Genomic DNA, 21,578 nt, shown 5'->3' on the forward strand with positions numbered 1-21,578 from the left:
CACGAGCTGACTGCCTTGCTGTCTGCTCATTGAACACCTTGGCACCTGCCTCACAGCCTCCCCTCCCGCTCCAGTTCTGGCCACCATCCTGGGTGGTTTCCTGTCCACCACGTAGTCCATCAGGCACCGTGGTGCCTCCATCTCTTGCCTTACGTGTCCACCTCTGGCACTCGCTTCCAAGTGACACTCTTGAGTTTTGTCATCAGCTGAAACAGCTTTAGCTCCAGAATCACTAATCTAGATAGAAACAGTTGTTCTTCTGCCCCAGTGTGACCTTGGCTCCCACTTCTTTGATTTCTCCAGCATATAGGTTATTCAGCGTCACACTGCCAAAACCGTTGGACACCACGCAGCCCAAAACTTCCTCGACCTCTCGGCGGCACTGGACACAGTTGATCATCTTCTCTTCATTGGAGCCCTCCTTGTCATGCATGACACTTTTAACCATGACTTTCTTTCTCCTTCTCTGGACCACGTCTCTCTGGCCACTCTGCTTCACCTTTGTTCTTTCGATTCTTCCTGGTCTTTACCTGGGTCTCCCTGTGGCTCAGTCCTGCTCCCTTTCCTTTTCTTACTCCCATGAGGTGGACTACAGATATTTCACTGTATCTTTTGTTTCTAAAATTGTTTATGCCTTTTCTCACCACCCCCCAAAAGGAAAAGAGTATTGATTGCAACAAGTTAATCCAGTGGGTATTCCCCAGGGAGCACAAATCTGTTTACGAAATCTGTTTGTTAAGGCAATTAAACAGATTATGGCTTTCCTTGGTGTGGCCTGCGCTCCAGCAAAGCTCCATCTTTGTCACTGTCCTCTCTGGAGTCTCCTTTATAGTGACTTCTGCCAGTTCCTCTTCAGCTTTCCAGACCACCTGTCAGCCATCATGGATGTGGCCATCCCCGGGTGGAACTGTGGCCCCTTTGCAGAGCGGGGACCTGCTCTGGAGTTGCTGGGGTACCCATGTTTCTGCCATTCTTCGGCAGCCCCTGGCTGCAGTCACCAGCTGGAGCGGCACCCCTCGTTCATATTTTACTTTTTTCTTGAACAAACTTGTAAGAGTTTGTCAAATTTTGCTTCACAGAATCAGGTATTTCTTTGCTTTCTGTTTTTTATTAATAAGATCTATCTTTACCTCCTTTGTTTTCTTTGTTCTTTCTCTAGATTTCTGGCTTGAAAACATAGGTTATTAGCCTTTCTTGCTTTTTAATGATGTGCTCAAACTGTAGAATTCCCTCCTCAGCATTACTTTGTCACCCGTACATTATGTGTATGTGGTAATATCGTCATCAGTGGTGTCCGACTCGTTGCCACCCCATGGACGGTAGCCCACCAGGCTCCTCTGTCCATGGAATTCTCCAGGCAAGAATCCTGGAGTTGTTGCCGTGCCCTCCTCATCCTTGTCATTAAGATCTAAATATTTTGCTATTTCCATTTTAAAGTTTCTATTCATGGTGTTTAGTTTTGTTATTTATTAACTTATTCTCGTGATATCGTCATAGGATATGTTTTTTTTTTAATGTCAGTTACTTGAAAGGTAATGATCTTTTTTCCTTGTAACCTAGTTAAAATGTTTCATGTATTTTTATTATTTTTTTTGTTTCATGTATTTTTAAAACAATGTATATCCTCTATTTGTTAGGCTCAGGGTGACATATCTCTGTATGTGTGTGTTTGATAAAGGTTTTAATGCTGTTCACATTGCCCATATCTTTACAGTTTTTATGACTGCTTTATTTATCAATTTTTGATAGATGTGCGTTAAGCATCTCACTGTGATATTCTCTTCTCAGGATTGGAAATTTTGTTTCCAAAATTCTGTTTTGAAGGTTGGAAAATCAGTTTATTTTTGTTAATATTGGCATGGAATGTTTTCCTACCTCTTATTTTCATCTTTTTTATGTAGATTTGGTTTTGCTGTCTTGGTCCTTTGAAATGTTCTTGTTTCAGCGTTATCTGTGGCGCTTTCTTCTCTGCCTCTCTCCCTCCGTCTACCTACTCTGTCAGGAATTTCTGTTGGTTTTATCTCCAAAACAGTCCATCTACTCTCGTTTTCACTGCCTTCACTCGTCTCACCCGGGCACATGCAGCCTCCTGACTGGTCTCTTCTGTGGCGGGGCTGCCTCGCCAGGGCACGCGGGGTTGTAGTTCTGACCTGCACCCCGCCGTGCACACAAGGCGTCCTAACCACCGGGCCCAGGCAGCCCCTGGCTGGGCTTTTGCTTCGCTCTCGTTGCCCTTATTTATCCTCTGTGCAGTAGCCTGAGTGATCTTTAAAAAAATGTAAATCTGATTGTTGCTCCCAGGCTTAAAATCTTTCCATGTTAAAATGTGTTCACTGGTTCTTGTTGCTTTTAGCATGAAAAACAAAATTATTAACATGGCCCACTGGGCCCTGCGTGAGCCAGCTCTGGCTTACTTCATCACCCTCTCTCCCGTTTACTGTATCTGACTCACTGGCGTGGTTTTTAATTCTTATGACTAGCTTTACCTTCTTGCCACAGATTCTTCTTATATGCCAGCTTCCTTTGCATGGGTTGCTTCCACTCCCTGCCCCTTCACCTGTTTTAATTCCTCCTCCTCAAATGTTAACTCACATGTCCTTTTCTTTCAAGCCTCTTACCCTGACAGCTGATTAGGCCAGGTCTCCTGTTTATCCCCTATCAGGTCTTTCGTCTTTCTAGCACATGTCACAATCATTTAAAGAAAAATTGATTTTGAAATTTAATGTCCTTCTTCTTCCCACCACATAAACTAGATTGTGAACTCAGCAGGGCTGCCTTCATCTAATTCATTCCCAGCCCCCTTGTCTAACTCAGTGCCTTTGATGTGTTAAAGGGCACTCTACAAATACTTGAATGATTGGATAAATGTATAAATGACTGTCATGTGTGTATTGACAGTGGGTAGATTATGGTAAGCATGTTGTCTTGTATGTAGTGGCATTTGGTTAAATACTCTGATCTTTCGCATCATGTTTTGTGAGATATATTTAAAGAATAGCAAGCTGTACCCATCTCACTCTGACTTAGTGCTGTCTTTTCCCCCTTTGTCCACACACACCTTACCTGAGCACTGGCAACGGGTAAAGGCAGGAAAGAAAATTGAGAATCCTGTTCAGTGTAAAAGGTTTTGTTTTTAAAATTTATTTTATTTACTTACTTTGGCTGCACTGGGTCTTCATTGCTGCATACAGGCGCTTCTCTCGTTGCGGTGAGTGGATGCCTCATTTCGGTGGCGTCTCTTGTGGAGCACAGGCTCTGGGCACGCGGCCTTGGTGGTTGTGGTGCGTGGACTTAGTTGCTCTGTGGTGTGTGGGGTCTCCCCGGACCAGGGATTGAACCCACGTTCCCTGCACTGGCAGGTGGGCCACTGGACCACAGGGAAACCCCTAAAAGGTTTTCTTAGAAGGAAGGTCTGCTGATCATTCACATTACTAATGAGTTTGTCCCGTAGGAGTTTTTCCTTCATTGGAAAGATTTTTTCTCCCTTTAAAGTTAAAAGCAAGATATGTTTACGGTAGAAAATTTGAAAATATCAAGGAATAAAAAAAGCCCTTATCCTACCTGTTAATATTTTGGTGTTTTTCCTCCTGGTCCTTTTTGAGGTGCTCAGTTATATATTTTAAGCATAATTGAGGTCCCTAGTACCTAATATTGTGCATGGCGCAGTGTAAATGCTCATTAAGTATTTAGAGGATGTACCCAGGTGTGTGTTCTGTTTGGTATGTAGCTACGGATTGCTTCTTGTTGATGGTATTTATAACCCATTTTAGAATAGTTGAGCTTTGTGTGAGTGTGAGACTTTTAAAAAAAATGATCCTGTTAAGATCATGGTAAAAAGTCGCTTGGGCTAAATACTTTGGAGTCACCTGTGACTTCTTTCTCTTAGTCTACTTCCAACTCTTCAGTAAAGTCTGTTCGCTTTGCTTTCTTAATATCCAGAACCTGATCACGTCCTATCTCCACGACTACCTTCCTAGTTTCAGGAAACAACGTCTCTCATTTGGATCGTTCCAGTGGGCTCCCTGCGTCTACCCTTGCTTCTTAGAGTCTCTTCTCCTTGTGGCAGCCAGAGCAGGCTTTTAAACAGTATTGGTCAGAACACATTTCTCCTCTGTTTAAAATGTCCAGTGCTTTTCCATATCACTTAGAATAAGACCTTCATTCTCTGCTATGATCTGGTACCCCCTCCCTCCCCACACACTCATGAGGTTTTCCGCCTCTCTCTCTGTCACTCCCCTCCATGCTGCTCCTTGAATAGCAGCCCTTCCCACCCGCAGAGCCCTCGTGTGTGCTCTTCCTCTGACAGGAATCTGGGTTCCTTCTGCCCACCTTGGGCAGCCACTGGGCTGGCTCCCTCACTTCTTCACGTCTTTGCTCAGGTGTCTTCCTGTCAGAGAAGCTTTCTGTTACCTCTACCCGAAAGGCTCTGTAATCACCTTTCCACCTCAGTCCCACCTCTCCCCTTTCCTGGCTGGACTTTCTTCATAGCCTTTTCCACTCTCTGATACTCGTTTAGATTATTTGTTTACTGGCGGTATCCCTCCTAAGTCCACGAGAGGAGGGGTTTATTCTCTCTTCTTTGCTGAGACTCGGTGCCTAAAACAGTGCTTGGCGCATGTAGAACTCAGTAAATATTAACTGGATAGTGAAAGGGATTTATTTTCTCAAGTAACTTAGAAAATCTTCATTTAGAACATAGGTGCGTTTAGAACATCACCCCAGTGCTATTTACAGTAGCCAGGACATGGAAGCAACCTAAATAAATGTTCATCGACAGATGAGTGGATAGAGATGTAATATTTGAATTAATACATATATGCAATGGAACAGTACTCAGCCATAAAAAAGAATGAAGTAATGCCATTTGCAGCAACATGGAAGTACCTAGAAATTATCATACTAAGTGAAGTAAGTCAAAAAGAAAAAAGATATGTGATATCGCTTATAGGTGGAATTTAAAAAAATGATACAGATGAATTTATTTACAAAGCAGAAACACACACACAGACTTGGAAAACAAAGCTGTGGTTGCCAAAGGGCGGCAGCGCGGCGGGCGGTAAATCAGGAGCCCGGGATTAACACGCACTGTGTGCGTGGTCAGTCAGGCCTGTCTGGCTCTGTGACCCCAGGGACTGTCGCCTGCCAGGCCCCTCTGCCCATGGGATTTCCCGGCAAGAATACTGAAGTGGGTTGCCATTCCGTTCTCCAGAGTGTCTTCCTGACCCAGGGATCAGACCCGGGTCTCCTGCGTTGCAAACGGATTGTTCACCATCTGAGCCACCAGAGCACACCACTGTGTGTGAAACAACCAGCAGGGACCGTGTAGCACAGGGGGCTCTGCTGTCTCATCGTGGTCTGAGGTGGGAAGAGCCTGAGAAAGAATAGACGGGGGGTGTGTGTGCATATATATATATAAGCTGGGTCATTTTGCTCTACACTTGAAACTAACACATTGTGAATCAATTATACTCCAATATAAAGTAAAAGTAAAAAACATAGGTATTGTGATGTCTCATAGGCATATTTTATCTTTTATATAGGTCGTGCATGCACATGATTCAAAGTTCACATGGCTCACAGTGAAAAGTCCCTCATACCCTGCCCGCTGGCCACCTTGTGCCCAGTCTCAGAAGTAACCAGTGTTAAGTTCATGTGTATGTTTCCAGAGACAACCTGTGGTTCTACATGTAAAATCACAGGTATATTCCTCCCTCCTTAAAAGAAAAACGTAACTTTTAGCATCTGTGCTGTTTGGTACCTTCTTTCTGTTTTGTTTGTTTTATAAAACGCATTTTGGAGATTATTCTTTTTCAGCATGTAAAAAGCTCTTTATTTGTGAACAGCCGCACAGTATCGCATTGTATGACTGTATTGTGGTTCCTTCTTTGATGAACACTGAAGTTTCCAGTCTTTAGCTGTTACAAACTATGCTGCAGTCAATATTGATAACCTTGTACGTATATCATTTGCCACAAACTATGCTGCAGTCAATATTGATAACCTTGTACGTATATCATTTGCCACAAACTATGCTGTAGTCAATATTGATAACCTTGTACGTATATCATTTGCCATGTTGCTAGTATATTTGAGGAATAAATTCCTGTGAGTGGAATTGCTGGATCAGAGGAGTGAGTGTGTGTCCTTCTGACGGACACAGCTCACCTCCCACAGGTTACACCAGTTTTACCTCTGGCATAGGGTGCTGTTACTTGATCGTTACCAGTTTGACAGGTGAAAAGTGATATAAGTGTCATCATATGTTTAAGTCATTTGTATTTTGTATTAAGTCATTTTGTGAGTAGTTGTCCGTGTCCTGTGTCCATTTTTCTGCTAGGATTTGGGTCTTTCTTTTGTTAAAAATTGGCTTGTAGGAGCTTTCTTTTATGTAAAATTGGCCTTTAATTTGTGATCTCAGTTGCAAACCTTTGGTTCCATTGGCCAGTTGTTTTCTGATTTTGCTCATGGTGGTTTTTCCTAGGTAGAAATTTTATCTTTTTTTTTTTTTAATTTTATCTTTTATAGGAAAGCATACTCATCTTTTCCTTGCTGGTTATGGGTTTGGAGTCATACTTAGCCCTTATAATTTTATTTTTTAAAATCATTATGATGTCATCTTATACTTCTGAGGTTTCATTATTTACATTTGCTATCTCTTTGATACTGCTCAAGTTTTTTCTGGAATAAGATGTGAGATGGAGTTTCAACCCCTTTTATTTATTTTAAGATCTTAGGATTTTTAGAATTTCTTATATCTTGCTTGAGAATTAATCTGTCAGCAGTTTTCTGCTGAACTCTGAATGGATCTTGTTGACCTGTGTAATTTTTCGTTATAAATTGTAGTTATTATTATTATTATTTTTTGGCCACACCATGCAACTTGGTTCCCTTCCCAGGGCTTGAACCCAGGCCCGCAGCCATGAAAGTGCAGAGTCCTAACTGCTGAACCTCCAGGGAATTCTCAAGTTGTAGTTATCTTTGTCTTACCAATGTGGACCTAAGATAATGATTGAGATTCAGTCTATTGGTGAGCATTGTTTTGAGATAAATTTTGTAGAATTTTTAATTGGTAAATAAAGATTAAGATTAGTAATAATAGATGTAATGATAACTAATTATGTACTACACCTAAGGAACATGTTTAGTAAAATGACTTAAAACTAAAGAAATAAGAGATTTTACCCCTTCATTTGAGTGAATCATGTTTGAGGTCTCTTAGCTCCCTTGATTAATGCCTGGCTCTGCCAAGTTAATAAATAGAGTTTACTGGGGCTTGATTCTCGTGTCTCGTAGACTTCGTTTATGGACCGTCATCGGCACAGTGCCAGTCCTGAAGATCCTGGCTGTAGTGCCGGAGGTGGCTTTGGGGTTACCAGCATGGGCTCAGTGAGGGCCTTCACCGCCTGTGCTCTCTTGGGTTCCCACGGGCTCAGTGAGGGCCTTCACATTTTTGCTCCCTTCTGTTTCCATGCTACTTTACCTGGCCTGTTGCATCTCTGCGGCCAGGTGGCATTTTTACCACATGGTTAACTTTCTCAAGGTTGGCAATGGCTCGCTTTACTAAACTGTCAAAAAATCCAAGGTGGACCTAGTGAAAAAGTTAGCCTACCCATGGCCTCTTCAGACTCTCTGTGTTGGGTCTCGCAGTGAGATACTTAACTGGCCAAGCTGACCCTTGTTTGCCCCTGCACCCTTGTTTGGTCTGTCTCCGTCTCGATCTTTCCTCAAGTGCCATCCCACACCTTTCTACTCAGCCATGCCATTGCCTAAATATTCGACTTCTCACATTCTCCAAAACTGTTGGGTTCCTGTTCCCTCCCTCTTCCCTTATATAGAGGTTCTCCTGGATGTGGTCCTCAAGCAGCAGCAGCAGCAGCTCCTCAGAACTGGTGAAAATGTAGGTTTCCAAGCCCCATCTTGACCAGCTGAAATAGGAACTCCAGGGGTGTGGCCCAGGACGGTGTTTAGCTCACTGGGTTTTATCTGCCTGCTCTTCTGTCCATAGAATTCTCCAGGCAGGATACTGGAGTGGGTAGCCATTCCCTTCTCCGGGGTATCTTCCCATCCCAGGAATCCAACCCAGGTCTCCTGCATGGCAGGCGGATTCTTGACCGTCTGAGCCACCAGGGGAGCCCCAGTACTCAGGTGCTGAAGTCTGAGAACCACTGCTTTACGGGGTCTGAGTCAGCTCTCCTCACAGCGAACACCCCTGAGAGCGCATTGGCCATTTAGTTTGTGGGTTATATTAATAGCCATTAATTAATGTGTCTGTCATCACAGTTACCATTTAATGAACATCTACTCAGTGCTGGGCACTAAACGAGGTGCTTTCACACAGATTGTCTCATTGTCACAAACACTTTGCACAGTGGGGAGTGGTGTTTCCCACTTGGCATATAGATGAGAACGGGGAGGCTCGGAGGATGCAGTAACTTGCCAGGACGGCGCAGAGCTGTGAGTGGCGGGCAGCGGGAGGCCTCAGTGGGCCCGTCAGATGCTAAGCGGATCCCGGTGTCCTTTCTGGCACGTGACACGGCCTTTCGGGTGAGCCCGGTTCCCAGAGAGTGCCTACGAGTGCGTGGCTGTCCTGCGGTCGTGTCGCAAGTGGCTGTGTGCTCACCTTTCTGGACCTCCCCCTCACATTCTTAACCCCATCTACTAAGCGACAACCTTCCAGCTTGTTTTTTTTAAGGTAGAAACGGACTGTTTTCTTTTCTTAATACTCATTCACTTACAGTATATCAGAGAGTTGGGAGGTAAAGGAGACTTTGAGATCATAGTCCAGCCTCTACATGTTTGCATATCTGGCCGTTACATTATATGTGCTATTTTTTGTCTCAGAAATCAACTTGTATTTTTGTTGCCGTCTAAGCCGGTATATGCCACAGCTCTGGCCCCTGCACTTATGTTATTTTTACAACTTTAAAAAATCATGCTACATCGAATTTAGAAAAATTTTAATTTGTCAGAAAAAGTTTTTTTGCTGGCTTTGCCTTAGTCCAGCTTTGCCTTAGTCCAGCTGTGCTGGGAAAGTGACGTGAACAAGTGTTAGCACGCTGCCGTGACCCAGGGGACAGCTGCTGTCTCGGGGAGGGGGGCTCAGGGAGAGGGCGCGTTGCTTAGGCCTTCTTTGCTCCCACTTCCCTCCTGGACTGCCCGTCCCTCTCCCTCTCAAACCCCTGCCCCTCCTTGGACGTTTTGGAACAGGAAGTTAAATAGAAAAATTCATTTATTTTTAAAATTTTTACACAAATTCAGTGCTTATTTCTTACTCTCACTATTTAAGTGCTTACTCTCACTATATTTTGTGGTTTGAATGCATTTAACAAATGTGAATTGATGTTATTTATTTAATAATGATAATAGCTAATACTTAGGTAGCTCTTTCTGTGGGCACCAGTCCGGTCACTTTATGTAGTTTAACTCCTTAATCCTCAGACGCTGTGTATAATAGGAACTGTCTTATTATTCCCATCGCCCCATTTTGTGGAAGGCAAATAGCTTGCCCACACTCACAGGGCTGGGGGGGGCAGAACCTGAGTCGGCACAGGCGTCCGCGCTCCAGTCTGTGCCCCTCGTCGGCCCTCACGGTGGGACTCAGCCGGCGCTTTCTCTGTGATGTGCTGCTGTGCGCTTTTGCAATGGCACCCTCCTTAGCATTTGTGTTTTCCTGTTAGGACCTGTGTGGAGGATGGAATTGGTGTGTGAATTTCCATAGACAAATAGATTAGACAAATAATTGAGTCGTGTGCTGGGGACACAGGCCGGAGCCCTGTGAAGAAGGCGGGTGGCGTGGAGCAGGACGTCCCGGGTGTGAACACGGGCTCGGGCCGCCTGGTCCAGCCTCACCACGCAGGACGGGCCCGGCCGGCCCCGCGCCTGGGCCGGGCTCGCCCTCCTCGGGCCCCGCGCTGCCGCGCCTTCTCACCACTCGGCATGCGTGTGTGTGCTGAGGGCCGAGCACTGTGGGGTCCGAGCGCGCACTCAGGCTTGCTGTGGACGAGAAGCTTTGGGGACCTTGTTGTCGTGCGTCTCTTCTGGTTTAAGGACAGATGCAGCAGCAGCGCTCTACATGGAGGAGAGAGGAGACCTTCGCACACCTCCCTGAAGACTGCCTTCTAGTTAATGGCCACTTCAGTTCGGTTCAGTCGCTCAGTCATGTCCGACTCTTTGCGACCCCATGGACTGCAGCTCCCCAGGCTTCCCTGTCCATCACCAACTCCCGGAGTGGGCTCAAACTCATGTCCATCGAGTCGCTGATGCCATCCAGCCATCTCATCCTCTGTCATCCCCTTCTCCTCCTGCCTTCAATCTTTCCCAGCATCAGGGTCTTTTTTAATGAGTCAGTTCTTAGCATCAGGTGGCCAAAGGGTTGGAGCTTCAGCTCTAGTTATGGCCGCTTACTTAAAAATGCTGCTGATGGGATCTGCTAGTATTTGGAGCCTAAGCCTTTGTCAGAACCGTATGTACTACCACCAAGCTGAGCTGCAGGCCTGCATTTCTCAGCTTTCAATGGCTATGCAGCCTCACTTAAAATTGCTGCCTATTTCTGCCATCCTTCTTGCATTTACGTATAAAATTTGAATACATCCCTGCTGGCCAGAATTTTATTAGAGGACAGTACAGAGGGAAGGTTTTCTGAAAGGCAGTCAGGAGCTTTGAAGAGCGCTGTGGGCGTGGGCACGGGCCTCCATTGCTCAGGACCCGCGGCTCCAGAGCTCGGACTTGTCAGGAGGTGAGCGGCGCCCTTCTCCCCCCTCGGCTCACCCTCCTCACTGCTCAGCCTGGAGAAGGCTTATAGCAGTTGGGCTTGGCGCCAACTAAATGAGTGTCACTTGGTTTATGCTAAGCTTAATGAGTTTTTCAGTCTTCTACATTTCTTCACTCTATGTTATACATAATATAATTTCAAGTTCTGACAACTAGTTATTGTCTGATGTAGAAGCCAGAAGACCACAGGTGAAGGAAGGGTACGGAAATGAGGGCTTTGGCGTATGCTCCTCTGGTGCTCTTCCTGCGTTTACTGGGTATAGCGCTCCAAGTTTAGCTGCGGTATGAATTGATTTTGTGATTGTAGACAGTTTACTTCCTTTGTCTTAAGTTGCAGGATCTTGAGAGCAAATGTGACTTTTTAAAAGGTCCTCTCTGGCTTCTGATTCTGTGAATGTGAGACCTAGATTACCTATGTTCAGATAAGACCAGTGTAGGTAGAGATATGTTACAGAATTATTCATGCTGGGAAACCAGTTGCTTCTTCAGTCCATATCTTTGTGAATAGCTTTATATTTAACTTTTTAAGCTAATAGTTGCAAGTTTTTAATTATGTTTGTTTTATTATGTGAGATAGTGAAAAGTGCTTCTAGTGAAGCAAATGTGCAGTTGTTGCCAAGGGCTAAATTTTGGATTATGGTTGATTTCAGCCTTGAGTTTGAAACTGCTTATTCGGCTGGTTGGCCTGCTAACCTACATTTAAAATGCAGTATTGTCCCCATGGAGACTACAAATACAATGCTGTCTCTCTTGAGCCTAATATTTTTATTTCAAGCCTCCAGATTTTCAGTGTTAAAATGCTGCTGAATACCAGAGGACAGATTCCACTGTGTGACCTTTTAGCTATTTCTTCTGGATTGAGGATAATCCAGGGCCTAGAATCTCTAGAAAAGCATGGGATTGATGATAAACTTGCAGTTCAGTTCTTGTGAGGAAGATGGGGTTTCGATTTTAGATCCACATTAGAAGAAAAATTGGAAGGTAAATGTGGAACAGATTGAATTCCCCAAAGAGGACTCTGGGAGAAGTTATCCCTGTTGGCCACTGTAGCAAATCAGGAGAACCAGCGAATGCGTCTCACACTGTAGCACTGTTGGACGAGGGAAACAACAGAGCCAGCAGGGCCTCCTTATCTGTCCCCTGAATGGCTGGCTTCGGGAAAGGGTTTTCCTGTCTTCATTGAGGAACATCACTGGTGCCACAGAAACATTCGTAACAGACACCAGCAGTCCTGATGGGTGTGAAACTTAGATTTGGCCAGTTCCAAATAGTCCCATCTCCTGTTGGTGACATGTCACCCCTGCACATACATTTACCTGGTGTAGCTGCAGGCTTCCTTTTATGGTGAATTTCCCTTGTTTGTTCACAGGCATGTATTTGCCCGTGACCCTGTGCTAGACCATGACATGCTTTTAAACTCCTAGAATAATTTTCAGATAGTTTCGGTTTGTTGGCCTGTGTTTCCTTCTTTTTCTATTTAAAAAATTATACAAGTAGTATAATTATTATTGAGGAAAAGTTGAACATTAAGATAGGAAAAAAAAGTCATTTAAATGCTACCCCTGCTTTTAACATTTTTAATATTTTGCTAAGTATCTTTTCAACTTGTTCTCTTTGCAAACATATATATCTCAAACAGAATGGAACTTTTTTAATTATGGAAAATTTCCGACTTAACACAACAGCAGAGAGAATGTCTCCCAGCTTCACTATTTGTCAGCATGTGGCTAGTCTCATTTCATCTACTGTCTCACCCATACTGTATTATTTTAAAATAAACCCCAAACATCATATATTTTCTTCTATATTTTTTCTACAATACATATACTGTTTGGAGAAAAAAATCATATTTTTACATGTAAAAAATTTACATTTGATCAAAGTCTGTTCTTTGACAGATTAATAAATATTTTTATAGTTGGGTTCTTGACATATAAGGATCTTTTTCTTATTTTATTTATTTTTTACTTGTTAATTTGAAATAATTACAGATTCATGAGAGGTTGCAAAAATGTGGAAGCAGGTCCCATACACCCTTCACCCAGTTTCCGCCAGCGGTGATGTTTGCCTAAGTGTGGTGTGGTAGGTGGCCAGGAGGTTGACAGTGGTGAAGGCTGGATCTCACTCGGTCGTTGGGATTTCGCTGGGTTCACATGCGCGCGTGTCTGTGTCTTCTCTGCAGTTGCTGTCCCACTTGTAGATTCACGCAACCACGGCCACAGTAAGCGGTGTTTTCTAGTCGGTTTGTTCAAATTCATTTTGTAGCTGGTTTATTTTAACTTACTTCCAAACAGGGACTACACATTGTGTATAGTGTGCATGCCTTTATGTCTCGTTTTAATAAAAAATTTATTTTGTTGTAATTTTACACTTAACAGAAAATGACGATGACAGTACAAAGAACCCCCGGGTGACTATTTAAAATTTGCCCATTTGTTTTATCATGTGCTTTCCCTCCCCCTCTTCTCATTCTTCCTCCCTTCTTCCCGTATGTAATAGGTACATGTATAATATAAATCATTTGGGAGTAATTTGTAGACATCATGCCCATTTATTCATGTAAACATCAGTTTCTATTTCCCAGGAACACGATTTCCGCATATATTACCACAGTACATTTATCAAAATCTGAATACCATTGATCTCATCTGAAGCGCACGTTAAAGTCTCAGTGGTTACCCGCGTGTTGTCCTTTAGGAGCCTTTTGCCCCTGCTTTGGGAGCCAGTCCAGGTGCACAAACTACAAGTAGTTGCAGGCTCTTCAGTCCCATTCAGTCTGGACTGATTCCTTAGTTTTTTCTTTGTCTTCGTGGCTTTGACATCTTGAAAAGTTCAGGCCAGTTGTTCTGTAGGATCTCAGTTTGGCTTTGTCTGATACTTTTGTGATTAGATTCGTAGTCTAGTTCCCAGTTTTAGATCACAGTCAGGCGTCACAGAACTGCTGTTGTGTTTTTCTCAGGGCAGCAGTCGTGGAGAGAGGCGGCTGCCTTGGCTTCTTCACTGCAGTGATGTGAACTCTGATTAAGGTTGTGTTTGCTATACCAATCCATTGTCAGGTTCCACTTTTCTCTTTGTAATCGATACATAGTTTGCAAAGGGATACTTTGGGGCTGCAAAAATATCCTTTTACTCATCAGACCTTCATCCACTAGTTTTAGCAGCCATTGATGGTTTTTGGCTGAATCAGTTATTACTGTATTACTGTGATGGTTATAAAATGGTGATTTTCAAACTCCATTTTTCTTTCCTTCTACATTTATTATGTGTTAGTCTATTGTAAGGGAAAACCTTTTTTCCCCTCCCCATTTATTGATATTAATATGAACTCAGATTCTTATTTTATTCCATGAAAATTCTGGAGTATTGTTTTTATGTTTAAATTGTCCCATCTTTGACCAATGGTAGTTGCTCTGCTTTGTCCCTGGCTTTTGGACCCAGCCTCAGAGGTCTTTCATAGTTTTCTTGCTCAGCAGTACAGAAAGGTGTTCCAGGTTCATCTTGTCTATTTCTTGCCCTGAACCTGGTATCAAGTATATAGGCGTCTTGGTGACTTTTAAGTGACAGGTAGCATTTGTGACAAATCACTTTTGCCCAGTCTGGGCACTGGGACTTCCTGTTGCCATTTGGTCATTGCTTCTATACGTTTCTACCTTCTTTGTGGAGAATCTGAATTCCTAATGACATTCACGTGATTTTTTGTTTTATTTTACAAGACATTAAGAATAACAATATACTGTTACTACTAACAGTATGATTATAATATGAATACCATTTTAAGACTTCGTACTTCTTTTTGTCTTTAGAATCCTATTTTTTAATTGCATTTTTCACTTAATGATATAGCATGTAATATCCTTCTTTGCTGGTAAGTAAATGTCTTCATTTTAAATGGCTACATGATATATTTACCCATTTCATTTTTATAACAGAGGATGTTAATGTTTTTTTAGAAACAAACCTGAGGAGACTCTTTGTACATGTGTTTGATCATTAAAATTGTTTTTTAATTTATGATTAGCATCCAAACAGAAATGTGTATAAATGTAAAGTTTTATTAATTTTTCACAAAGTAGGTTTGATGGTTTTTGGCTGAATCAGTTCTTACTGAATCCGAAGTTATCACTGAATCCAGTTATTACTGAAGCAAAGTTTCATTAAGAAACTTCATTCCTAGCCTTCCTGGGACCTCCCCACACTCCGCAAGGGGTGACCACTGTCCTCACTTCCAGCATCACAGACTAGTTTTACTTATTTTTGAATTTTAAGTAAATAGAATTATTTCATATATCCTATGCTGCTTTTGTATCTAGCTCCTCTCACTCAAGATTATTTTAGGGGGTGTTTCCCTGTTTTTTCTTGGTGCGTGGTCCTTGCATGGGTAGTATTGCCTGGGTGGCCTAGTATGGATGCACATTTGTGCTTGGGCCCGCCCTGGGCTGCTACAGATTGTTTACCCACTTGGAAAATATTTTCTAAGGATGAATTCCTGAGAGTTGAATTTGTGTTTAAAGGATAGGAGGCTTTCGCTCCGTGTTGCCAAACTGCCCCGCGTAAAGACTGTGCCGGTTTACATTCCCGTCACCGTCAGGCGAGGCCTGTCCCTCCGCATTCCGGCGTGGGCTGGTCTCACTGGTCCCTTCTGAAGTGGGGTGGCGCTGCATGGCCACCGCTGTGCCAGTGCAGAATACACTTCAGGCGCCTAAAAAGGCGTGGGGAAAAAGCATCAGAAGTGTCTGAGTGGCTGTTACTGAGGTCGCCTATCAGGCCGTTATGTCTTAAAAAGATTTGGCTTAGTTGGGGAGATAAGACATATGACAAATGACAGACAGTAGAGGTGCCAAGTGAACAAGTAGTTCCCGTGATACTATGAAACTTTAGAGGAAGTAGAGAGCAGGACTTTTCTTCATGGTCGTATGTAGAATGGCTCAGCTCTCTTACTGCCCTGGTTTTGAGGCTGCTGTCTTCCCTTGAGGCCTGGCTGGGTTAGAGAATAACTATTTGAATTACAGAGGCCAAATCCAGTGTTCTGCCCGTCGATTTTAGTGACTGATCTGCTTTCGTGTAAGATAAGTTTAACGTTCTCTCTAGCTCTCTTGCTTCCTGTTTGAATACCCAGCAGTGTATGGCCTCCAGAATACTGTCCTTTGGTGTAAAATTAGTGGTACGCATCGTTGCCATTTTTTGAAAATTTCGTATGTTGCAGATTCAGTAGTTCATTGTTCCATCTGAGGTTGGGTGATTGAAAAGGATGGCAGCTTGGTGTGATTGAAATCACGGTTCTAAGCTCTGCGAAACCTCTAGCAGATCACCACCTTTCCCTGGGCTCAGTTTCAATGTAGGATGAGGAAATGGGGGTCAGAAAATTGGCAGGGCCTTTACACAGTGGGAGATTTAGGGCATTTCTCGACTAGGGTAGGAGCTCCTCTGCAGAGTGCTGCTTGTGCGGCATCTTGAATCAGAAAATTGAAAAATCGTCAGTGTGCTCTGCCAAGCATAAGCTTGAGAACTGTAAGTGTCAGGAAGACAATGGTGCAGTAGTTAAGCAGCATATAGAAACTACTCACTGCCTTGGAACGGGTCTTCAGTTGACCAGTGTTGTCACAGCACTTTCAGATGGCCACAGAATTTCTCCCCACCCTCACTCCCACCCCGTTAGGAAAAACTTTAAAAATATTTATTTCCCAAGTATTTGAAATGAGTATCTTTTGCAGAAATGAAAACATCTTCCCTTACCTTCCACTTGAGATGTTGGTATTCCCTTGGGAATAGATATGCATATTTCTATGCATATTTAACAGAAGGGTTTAATAAAAATAGGGCATTTGAATATGTCAGCATTTTAATGTGATGAGATCTGGTGTTAGAATGTGTGCAGATTGATTTTATCTAATGTTTATTCATAGTTTTTCTTTAATGAAGAAATCAGTATTTTATTAGTTGTAGTGTTTGACATTGTGAGAAGAGGCCTAACCTGAACGTGGCGTGCAGCGAGCGGAAAGGAAGAGATGGCGGGGGTGTCGTGGGTCAGCGGCTTACTGAGTTCATTTCTGAAAAACCACTCTGGGGGGAGAGGAGCCGAGTTTACATAGCTGTTTTTAAGTGACAGGCTGCCTTGGGGAAAATGGCATGTGATGACAGCAGAAGCTTACTTTTTCAGCAGACACATGACGGACAGTGCTGGCTCGGGAGAAGGAGCCCTGCCCTCTGGGGGCTGCTCCCACCCGCTTGAAGCAGGAGCCTGCCTGGCTCCCGGGGGAGTCTCTCTCTGGGGACCAGTAAGCAGGCTGTCCTGTGAAAACTGCACGGAACACGTGCCTCTTCCGACTGTGCGTCTTTCACCGTGTTGGGAGGACCTGAAGGTGTCGCCCCTCCCGGCTTCCGTCTCGTCGTTTGCCTGTTTCCTGGTGGGGGGGCGGTGTCCCTCTCCCCCTCCCTCCACGGAGCTCTCTGTCCCACTCACCGCTCGAGGCCCCGCTGCTTCTGGCCCGGGGAGGACCTCTGGGACCCGAGTGCCGGGTGCCCGTTCCAGGGTCAGGGTGGTCAGGAGCCTGCGAGCGGGCGACATGCTGGTTGTTTTCAGTGACGGGCGTGGGTCTGGTGTGCCAGTGCAAGTGTGGGCGTGCGCGTGTGTCTGACGATGGAGGAGGAGTGGGGGCTAAGAAAGGGAAGGTCCTGTCTTGGAGGAGATTCTATTGGAAGGAAAACATGCCCCTAAACTTGGCTTCTGCTGTTTTTCTCCAGGAAATTTAGAAAGGAATATCCCTGTTTTTCCTTATTTATATTTCTTTGAAAGTATTAATGAATGATGAGACATTTCAAAGCCTCTCTGATAAGTATCAATTCCTTCTGTATTCAAAAGGAGAAATATGAGTTTCAGTGAGAGGAACTAACTTTTCTAAAGTGCCTTTTAAGTGTCAGGTGTTACGCTTCAGATGGTCTCCGTTTTAGTAAAACGGCCCTGTGAGGCACATGCTTTGAGAGGGTGGGTCTGGGATCTGGGCCAGCCTGAGTGAGGCCCGAGTGTTTCAGTCCCACTTCAGCAAGCCCAGGAGCATGCAGTCACACAGGGACAGAGTTTTAGGGTAGGTGCTACCTCCGATGGTATCTCATCAACTTCCTGTCAGAGCAGCGGAGGGAGCACCCGGCCTGGAATTCAGCAGGCCGAACCCCACCACTTGCTTCTCTTTGACAGCTGTTTCTGTTTCTCTGTTTAGAAAATGGGAGTGGCCATAGTTCTTCACGGCACAGGTCTGTAAGGACCGCCGGAGGAACTGATGCTTGAGGGTGCTCTGTAAGCGGTCAGGTGGCTTTCTGGTATGTGCCAACGAGGGTGGTTTTCCTTCACAGATGGGCGCCCAAGAAGGCCTTAGTTGTTGGCTGGGCTTTTGGTCAGCAGAAGAATTGTGTGTGTGTGTGTGTCTGGCTCTGGATTTCTTCTGGTTTCCGCCGTTCTTTTCCTTTTTTTCCCTCCATTTTCAAAAGTGTATCATTCCTACAACAGAAACTTAAGGATACCTTCTGTGTGCCAGCCCTTTATTAGGTGTTGGAGATAGAGTGGTGAATAGGAGATAAGTTTTTGTCCTTCCTGAAACACTGACAGTGTACAGTTGACTGACCTTTTTTTGTTTTTCCTATTGGTATAAGTTATCCCAGACCTGACTTCTAATACCCCTGGTATCTTTTTTTTTTAATGTGTTAGGCCCTGAATACCATTAATGCCAGTTGTGCAGCTGTTTGGAATGTAGCTGTTCGCCTGAGGAAACCGTGAGGAAGATGGATTGTGTGGCTGTCCCCCAGCAGGAGCCTGTCTGTGTCTCCTCCACGGACCGGCGGCTCCGACCGTGGGCTCGGCCTCTGGGCGGCGCTTCACAGCTGACTGTACCTGAGTGTCAGACTGCTCACCTGCCCACAGGTGTGGGTGGTGAGCGTGTTTGAAAAATCGCTGATTGGTATTTTCGTCATTAGGGCCGCAGGTTATTTTCCACTCTGTTGGAGAAGATTTGTATTAAATAGGACATTGACCTTTGTTCATGAAGCAAGTATGTCTCAGCTCGGAGTGGTCTGCGTCTCCTTTCCTCAGTCCTGTGACCGGGAAGCGTTGCCCCAGGACCCCCAGCTGGGTGTGGTCTGCGTCCCCTTTACTTGGCCCTGGGACCGGAAGCATTTCCCCAGGATGACCAGCCAGCTGGGTGTGGTCCTGCCCCAGCCCGTGGGCTCAGCCCTCGCAGGCACCAGACCCCAAGCCTAACTGGGTTAAACGTCGTCCCCAGGAAACACTGGGGAACAGTCTGTCATGTGGTTTATTTTGGATCCCCCGTCTGGACACAGGACCCTCTCCAAGTCGGCGATCCTCTGTGGGCCCAGGAAGGAATCCCCTGTGCACCTCTGGCTCCTGTTTTGGCGTCTGAGGTGCGGTCAGAAGGCGTGGTCACAGCCTTGCGGCCGCTCTTTGATTTCCAAGTGGCGTAATGGAGACCTCTGATGTCACTGGGGCGGCTCCAGCTATTTGGGATTAATCTATTCAGGCTGTCCGTGAGTCAGCAGCCTCCTGACTTTCTCTTGTTTTTAAAAGGACTGTCACCGTGTATGAAATACAGTTCCCATGTGAGCGCGAATAACTGGCACATAGGGATAGGCCCGCAGTGGCGGTCCAGCGAAAGAATGCCTCGCCGGTGGGCTGGGGGGAAACGGCACTGGCCCTGTGGTGGGCAGCATTTGTGTGATCGGAGGAGGGGGAGTGTTCTGAGTGAAAAGAGGAAGGCGGGGGAGGGCAGGAGGGTGTGAACAGCCCAGACGGCTGTGAACACGTGCCTTTGCAGGTGTGTGTGTCGAGGCCCGTCGTGGATGGCCCGTGCCTGGCCTGTGGATGCCAGCTGAGGAGTTTAGCCACTGGTGTGCTGGGCAGGGCTTCAGAGGTTCTGAGTGGCAGAGCTAGTGAGTCTTTGTGAGGATTAATCTGGCAGGTGTGGAGGGTAACCTGGAGGTGGGGGGACGGGGGGAGGAGCCAGCCGAGCTGTGGGAGCCGCCCCTGGGCTGGGCCGCCTGGAGGAGGGCCACTGCCAGAGGGCGTGGAGCCGGCGTGGGGGTGCCTGCTGGGGGTGGGGTGGGGGCGCACCTCGGAGGCAGCAGGCCTGAAGCTTGGGAGAGGGGCCTCCGGAGGAGGGAGCCATTTCTGGTGTGGGTAGGGTGAGCGTCTTGTCTGGGCGGGTATTAGACAGCATTTAGATATGCCGGTAACTGGACTCTCTTTTGGCAAGTTTTGTGAGACTGGTTCTCTCTGAGGTGGTTCTCAAAAGGGGAAGGAAAATGGGACATTAAGGGAAAACAAAGCCCACCTTTATCACTACACGCCCCCCGTGTACCATCATCTAGCATGCCTTTTTCAGAAGAGGTCTTTCTGAGATTATTTTCCACACCACATCAAGCGCTTCTGGGCCCTGAGGAGTATGAAGCAGCAGGCTCCCGTGAGGAGGGCTTGGCCAGGCCCAGGCGCCTTCCCTGAGCCCCTGGAACGGCGCGTCGGGCACGCCCGCGGGAGGCGGGCCTTGCTGGTTCCTGGCTCTCTCCCTCCTCTTGGCCCTGCAGCCTTCCTGTGGGCCAGCGAGGGGTCTGAGGGAAGGTGTGAGTTGGAACTGTTTCTTCTGCAGACTTCTGTGGTCCTGGAAAGATAAGTGCTTGTTAGTGCCTTGCTGAACTGACCCAGCTGACTTCATATTTTGACAGTATTCATCATGAAGAGAATTCCAGGGATTTTTAAAGGATCAAAAGTCCAAGGCAAAAAGAAACAAAACGTTTTAAAGTTTGTACTTACTGACTGAGGATTTTGGTTAACCAGCTCTGTTTCTCTAGTAGGAATTGTTTAAACCACCATGTAAATTTCTTCTGTTGAGAATGAGACACTGATAAATTATTTGTAGTCAGTAACTCCTTATGCAGAAACTAATGAGCATAATGATGAAATTTAATCTTACTATTGAAAAATAGCAGTTCCATTCATTAAACAGATACTGACCTTTTGTGACAAATACTATACTCCATTGGAGCTGAATAACCAAATATTCTTATCAGTTCTTAGAATTCTTGCCAGTTCTTAAAATTGATAAGACTTTTAAATAAATTGTCCTGGTATAAATTGACATTTAAAAATTTAGATAATTGGTAATAATTAGGATGCAGAAGCACTAAAAAAAAAAAAGTATCTGTAACGTATCTATGAAGGATTTACCAGAAAGCTGAAAAACAGAAGTAATTTTGTGGAATAATACAGTGGTAACTGTTTAATAAAGTAGTTCTGCTTTTTAAGGGAGTTTTTATTATAATTTTTAATTGTAATTGTAAGTGATGATAACAGACATAAAGTAACACTGTGATAATATAAATGATTAAATGCTAAATTTTGTGTAATGAATTAAGTACTTGAGAGTTGAGATAAAGGAGCCAACTTGGGAAGTGGTAGTTGGGAAAACGCTTGCTGGAGGTGATGGGACTTGTACAGATGGATAAGATTCCTGAGAACAGGGGTAAAGGAGACTATCCTAGCAAGAGGGCAACTCAGGCCAGGAGGGAGGGGGCGTCTGCCCACCCCAGACTCCACGTGGGCGGATGGCAGGAAGAGCGGAGTGGTGGGACACGGCCCTCGACCCCTCCCTTGCTTCCCAGGTGCCTCAGCGGTAAAATGCGGATGGCATAGGCGCGGACTCTGTGGGGCGCCTGTGAGGCGGGATGCGATGCTGAGAGTCAGGTTGCTGGTGCACAGGAAGTGTGCAGTGGACCAAAGTTGCTGCGGCTGTTAGGAGGATGGAAGGGCA

The 21,578-nt window shown here is 45.1% G+C and overlaps 1 protein-coding gene across 12 annotated transcripts in view; it reads left to right on the top strand.

Moving 5' to 3' along the window:
• The window catches only part of WDR20 (WD repeat domain 20), a 64,270-nt gene that overhangs the window by 17,546 nt on the left and 25,146 nt on the right, over positions 1 to 21,578 (top strand). The window contains exon 1 of one of the 12 annotated variants that reach the window (XM_043921622.1): positions 5,007 to 5,699. The exons of 10 other annotated variants lie outside the window; for them this stretch is intronic. The gene's annotated coding sequence lies outside the window, so the exon portion shown is untranslated. Of the gene's footprint in view, positions 1 to 5,006; positions 5,700 to 21,578 lie in introns of those variants that run through there. One more of the 12 variants, XM_043921623.1, reaches the window with a different exon arrangement.

This window comes from Cervus elaphus, chromosome 13 (assembly GCF_910594005.1).
Source record: "Cervus elaphus chromosome 13, mCerEla1.1, whole genome shotgun sequence".
Lineage (NCBI taxonomy): Eukaryota > Metazoa > Chordata > Mammalia > Artiodactyla > Cervidae > Cervus > Cervus elaphus.